Raw genomic sequence first — 5,743 nt, 5'->3', positions numbered from 1 at the left:
ATAAAATTGATTGATTGATTGATTGATTGATCAGTGAACTGCAGTTTTTGGCACTTCCGCATTGGTCTCACTCGTCTCCCCCAGAGGTTGGGGCTTGCTGCAGACAAGCGCTTTGCTTGCATCATCGGAGAGACCCCTCTGTCAGTTTGCCCTAAGCCCCAGCATTGTTGTGAAATTAAACCACTTTTAAAACAACTTAATACAGGCAGTCCAATGTTAAGTTTAACAAGTAAGATAAAACTGCCTGGCGTAAAACGATACTGTCTACATCCAACTCTCCCAGACAGATTTGGGTTCACCAATCGATCGTTCACAAGTCTTATTAAACCAAAACTCAATTTGTTTTAATGTTTACGTCTCCCACATTGCATCTCTCATAATCTAATAAAACAAAAATGATATGCAGTTTGGGACTACAGTGCGTAAAGAGGGCAGAGGAGGAGCGCATTGGTTTGTTATTTCATTTATTCAGAGAACAGCCTTTTCCAGTTTTGTATAGAGGGAATCGCCTTGTTTACAAATACTTCCGGGTAGAAAACCAGCAGAGTTTATATATATATCTCACATTTTTCACGTCACTATATCACCGTTTAGACTGCGGGGCGGCAGTAGCTCAGTCCATAAGGACCTGGGTTGGGAACCGGAGGGTCGCTTCTTCAAGGCCCCGTCCGGACCAAATATGGAGCGTGGACTGGTAGCTGGAGGGGTGCCAGTTCACCTCCTGGGCACTGCCGAGGTGCCCTTGAGCAAGGCACCAAACCCCCCAACTGCTCGGGGCGCCTGATCAAGGCAGCCCCCTCACTCTGATATCGCTCCACTTTGTGCATGTATAGGTCCTGTTTGTACATGTGTGTGTATTTCGGACCTGTGTGTAATTGACAGTAAGAGTGAAAAAATTGAATTTCCCCTCAGGGGGATTAATAAAGTATATAAAATTAAAAAGAAAAATAATAATCTGATGTTTGTAAAGTCTATAAACACAATGATTGAACAAATATTACTATTTCTGTGTGCATGTTTTGTAATTAATAAAATGGTTATCGTATATTAGCTGGGCTAACCGTTAGCTGTTAGCGGTGTCTGTAATAACTCAGTAACTCAATAAACGGTCCATGAAAAAAATATTTTTTCCAGCGGATGTCTTAGTTACAACATGATTGAGCTAACTGGAGTAGTTTCATGTTGTATCCGACAATGGGAGGCTTTTAACAGATGACGTCCTGATCCTGCGTTACTGCTGCCGTAAGGTGTCCCTGTCAGCTGCACTGATGCTTTCTAGACATCGTGATTTCCCAAAACTGATTAAACACCACACATAGCAACACAAAACTGCTTTTCTAGCTCAATCATGTTGTAACTAAGATACCCCCTGGAAAAAACATTTTTTTCACGGACCGTTTATTGAGTTACTGAGTTATTACAGACACCGCTAGCGGCTAACAGCTAACAGCTAATGGTTAGCCCAGCTAATCTACAATAACCATGTTATTAATTACAAAACGTGCACACAGAAATAGTAATGTTTGTTCAATCATTGTGTTTATAGACTTTACAAACATCAGATTAGTCTAAACGGTGATATAGTGACGTGAAAAATGTGGGATATATATATAGCTAAACTCTGCTGGTTTTCTACCCCATAGTATTTGTAAACAACAAGGCGATTCCCTCTATTAGGTCGATTTAATAACTCATTCACGTTTTTCAAAACCTTTTCTGAAGCTTAAATTTTCTAAATGCCGACTAATTTAACTAAATGTGTTGTATTTGTAATCTCGTCATGTTTAACTCACATTTGTAAAAGGCATCTGCGTATTGTGAACATAAAAGAGCACAATACAAAATAAAACTGTAATTTCTAACAATGTTTATGCAAAATTTATGCACAATATCTTATTTACACAAGCACTACGAGCAGTCAGAAGCAGGTGTAGATTTTGTTAGTGCCTGCAAAAATAGGCTGACCAAACATTCTCTTTTGCCCAGACATCCGTCCGGGGGTGTTTATAAATTGATGATAATGTCCGGTTTTCCGTGTGCGTGTGTGTGTGTGTGTGTGTGTGTGTGTGTGTGTGTTAGAGTGCGGCACGGCCGCATATTTCTGTCCGAACCCGACAGTCATTATGTTTTGTTATGTCCGAAACCGAACCAAGCCCGACATTATTTAATTACTAAAGCACTGAGTTTGTGTCACACAGTTGTTATGGTTACAGGCTATTTAACAGGCCGGGTGTGCGCCGTGGGTGCTCCGCGGAGAGGGAGACCTCCGTGTTTGAGACGGGAGCGGGTGGCAGGAGGTCCGAGGCTTCCAGCGAGGGGAGAGGGAGAAATAGGCTATAACAAAATAAGATAAAATCGGAAAACTTGTCTCCCTCTTTTATTTTATTTTCAGCGTTTAATCAAGGCGGAGGCAGGCGGCGGAAGGTCCGAGGCTTCCAGCAAGGGGCGAGGTAGAAACAAACAGCCAATGTGTGTGTGTGTTCTATTCAGGTGTTGTCACGTAAATAACAGTCCCTAAGCAATAAACAGGACAGACAATAGGATTTTATTTATTTTTACACTACATTTTCACTGAAAGCTGACTGAATCCAACCCGAGCCCGAATACAATTTATACATTTTTGACTGAACCCGGCCCGACCCGTCGAGTAGGCCTGCCGTCAGGACCCGTCGGACTCGGATCGGGTAGCCACACTCTAGTGTGTGTATCTATACGGGCCTATCTGAATTTCTGTCTTTGAGAGATATTATTTTGTAATATAACTGAATTTTCTATCCATACATATAAACTTTAAATATATTAAAATTATAAGGCATCTTTGAGTAAACTTCGAGTATCATTTAAGTAGGCTATCTCGTGGCTGGGCCGAGTGTTCTCTTTTTTGGAAATCAAAATCACCCTATGCGAAAAGCTACGGAGCTACTAACATATTGATGAATGGCGAAATGCATGTGAATTTCCTTCTGCAAACAGTTTAGACCCACATTTGTTCTACTCAAGTTTCTTGAATGAGACCAATTGAATTCACCAATAGGGAATAAAGGGGTCAATCAGCCAATAATGTACACACAAGTCAGTGTACATATCTAAGTACATACCATGTGTACACTTATAATGTAGTTCTGATTAATCACTGCTGTGAGGATCAGATGGGAAAAGACTATACAATACAGAAATGCATCAAATAATGGACATATAATGAGTTTGCGAAACTTAAACTTAGACTTAAACTTTTCATTAACACCATGAGGTTATAATGATTTCCAAAGATAAATTCAGTATGATTCTCATCTAAGTAGCAGATCATTAGTGTTAAGGCCCTGACACACCAACCCGACGGTCAACTGTTGGGCCAATGGTGATTGCCTGCTACCCTCATCAGTGTGTTGTGTCAGGCATCGTTGGCCCTCATCTTCTTTAGTTGCCCTTTTTCAGCTGATTAAGCATGTTGAATCAGCTGAAAGCTGAAAGCTCAGCACACAAGTGGAGACACGAAAATAAGGAAAGTATACACAGAGCTAAAGTGGAGAGAAAGCAAGGTCGAAACACAGTTGTTGTTAAGAGAAGATTGTTTTTCTTTATCCATTGAGCTCTTTAGCACAAATGTTTCCTGATGGTTTGTGTTACTGTTCACTGGCAAACAGTAAATATGCTCTGTTCTTTCAACATTAGATTGTTTTGTTAATGTACTAACTGGCTAACTAGCATCAAGACGGTCTTCCTGTTTCCCTTTTTGAATGAAAATTACAGACTACCACTGTCTGCTGGTGTGGCGGGGTATGTCACAAAGGCACAGAAGATACACGCTTGTTAGCTGTCAGTTTGGTGTATTTATGTGCAACATTTTGGCCTACACATGGCAACAAGAGGCGAGTCAGCAGGGGGCTCTCATCGCCACTAGTTGTCTGACATTGATTTGGTGTGTCAAGGCCTAAAGAGCTGTTCTGATGCACTTAACAGGCCATAACTCTAAACTGTGGCTTAAGTGGATTGCAACCACATTTTGAAATGTTGTACATAGAGACACATTGCACAAGCACGGGAAATTTCATACAGATTTACCCACACAGGGTGCTACAGTAATATTAAAACACAATATTTTTATAATTCTGTTGACTTTGATAAAAGGAAACATAGTAAACAAGTTCACCATGAGCATGTGCATGACATAAGTAGGTATGGCACCAAGAGCCCCACCTTGTGGCCATTATTAAAACACCACCTTACTACTTATTAACTGTCATATCTGTTTAATGTAATATTCCATGGTAACCAAATTCAGCAGAGTTGTACAGATGATGATGCTTAACAAGTCTGTAGCATTTGACATGATTTGACCTGTAGGTGGCAGTAGAAGGTTTTGAAAATGTGCTGTTGTAGCAGCATGCCATGGACTGTGTAAAATAATGGATATAGCTACCATGACATCACCCACTGGTTTGTGGACAGCAGTTTTGAAGCCTCGAGTTTGGCATTGCGTCTGTTGTTATCTTGTTCTTTTGGAGCCAGAAATGACTGTATTTGGACAAAAGGGTGGAGCTGTGGAGGAGCAAGGGATGGATTTGACTCACAGACTGCAGTGATGTCTCTGAGACAACCTATTACTTGAGTGGCACTGCCCTCAAATATGCATAACGGACGGAGATTTACTCTGTTTTTGACCCAGCCTTGCAGCGAACTGCAGTTTTTGGCTCTTCCACACTGTCCTCATTTCTCAGCCTCAGAAGGCTGGGAACAGCAGCAGCTGACAGCTTCCAGCTCTAACAGGTATTTTCTTCAGATAATGCAAATATCTTCTTCAAGAGATGTATGCTATTACTTTTCTTTATTCATACATATATATATATATATATACATATATATATATATACATATGTGTTTTACATTTTGGGTAGTATCTCTTGAATGTGAGGCATAGTAAAACAACATTTGCACAGTGTTTTCCTTAGATGATGGTGATTTGACTGATATAGGCCATGACCATTTACACCAGTAAAACTTTTCTGCCATTTTACGAAATTTTGGGAAACACATTTTTTGCTTGTTTTTGCATATACTAATTTTTGCCAAACTTGGTACATTCCATATTTAGACAACCCCAAATAAAATTCACAAGTTCATTTTAATTATCACTTACTGTTAGTCTTTAATTGGTTACCAAACCTCTGAAGGCGTGGCCTGCTATATGTAATGTACGGTGGCTGACAAGGACAAACTCGATGCAATTAGAGAAACGCACTGTATATAAGAAAACAAATGCAAAGGGAAAATGCTGCAAATAGAGAAACGCACTGCAAATAGAGAAACGCGCTGCATATGAGAAAACAAATGCAACGGGAAAACGCTGCATATACAGAAACATGCTGCATATACTCCCAGATAGCACACATACATCTGGCCGACGTTGGTTAAGACGTAGCAGGGAGAGCGTTTGCTCATTGCCAAGACGTCGCTGAGACGTTGGCCTTTAATCGAAAATGACCACCACGCGACGTTCAAACGATCAATAAAAAGCTGCGCTCAGTAGGCGCTCCTTCATTAATATTAATATGCTTGTTAACTACGACCTTTATTCATTTAGGTCGGACCTTTCAAACTACAAATATTTCACCATCCAATGTGAGAAATCAGTGCTAACATTCAAAAATAGCTGACTGTTACCATATTTCGTGTGTAAGTGTGCACAATGAAGAGACAAAAGTCAATTTGACAAACTTTATTGTCAAATTTCCACAAACAATAT

The 5,743-nt window shown here is 40.2% G+C and overlaps 1 protein-coding gene across 1 annotated transcript in view; it reads right to left on the bottom strand.

Moving 5' to 3' along the window:
- LOC126395323 (LIM homeobox transcription factor 1-beta-like) overlaps positions 1-5,743 on the bottom strand; it is a 202,106-nt gene that overhangs the window by 34,103 nt on the left and 162,260 nt on the right. The window lies entirely within an intron of this gene.

Source organism: Epinephelus moara, chromosome 9, assembly GCF_006386435.1.
Source record: "Epinephelus moara isolate mb chromosome 9, YSFRI_EMoa_1.0, whole genome shotgun sequence".
NCBI lineage: Eukaryota > Metazoa > Chordata > Actinopteri > Perciformes > Serranidae > Epinephelus > Epinephelus moara.
Note: the sequence above shows the minus strand (reverse complement) of the source record. Positions and strands in the feature narration are given on the sequence as shown.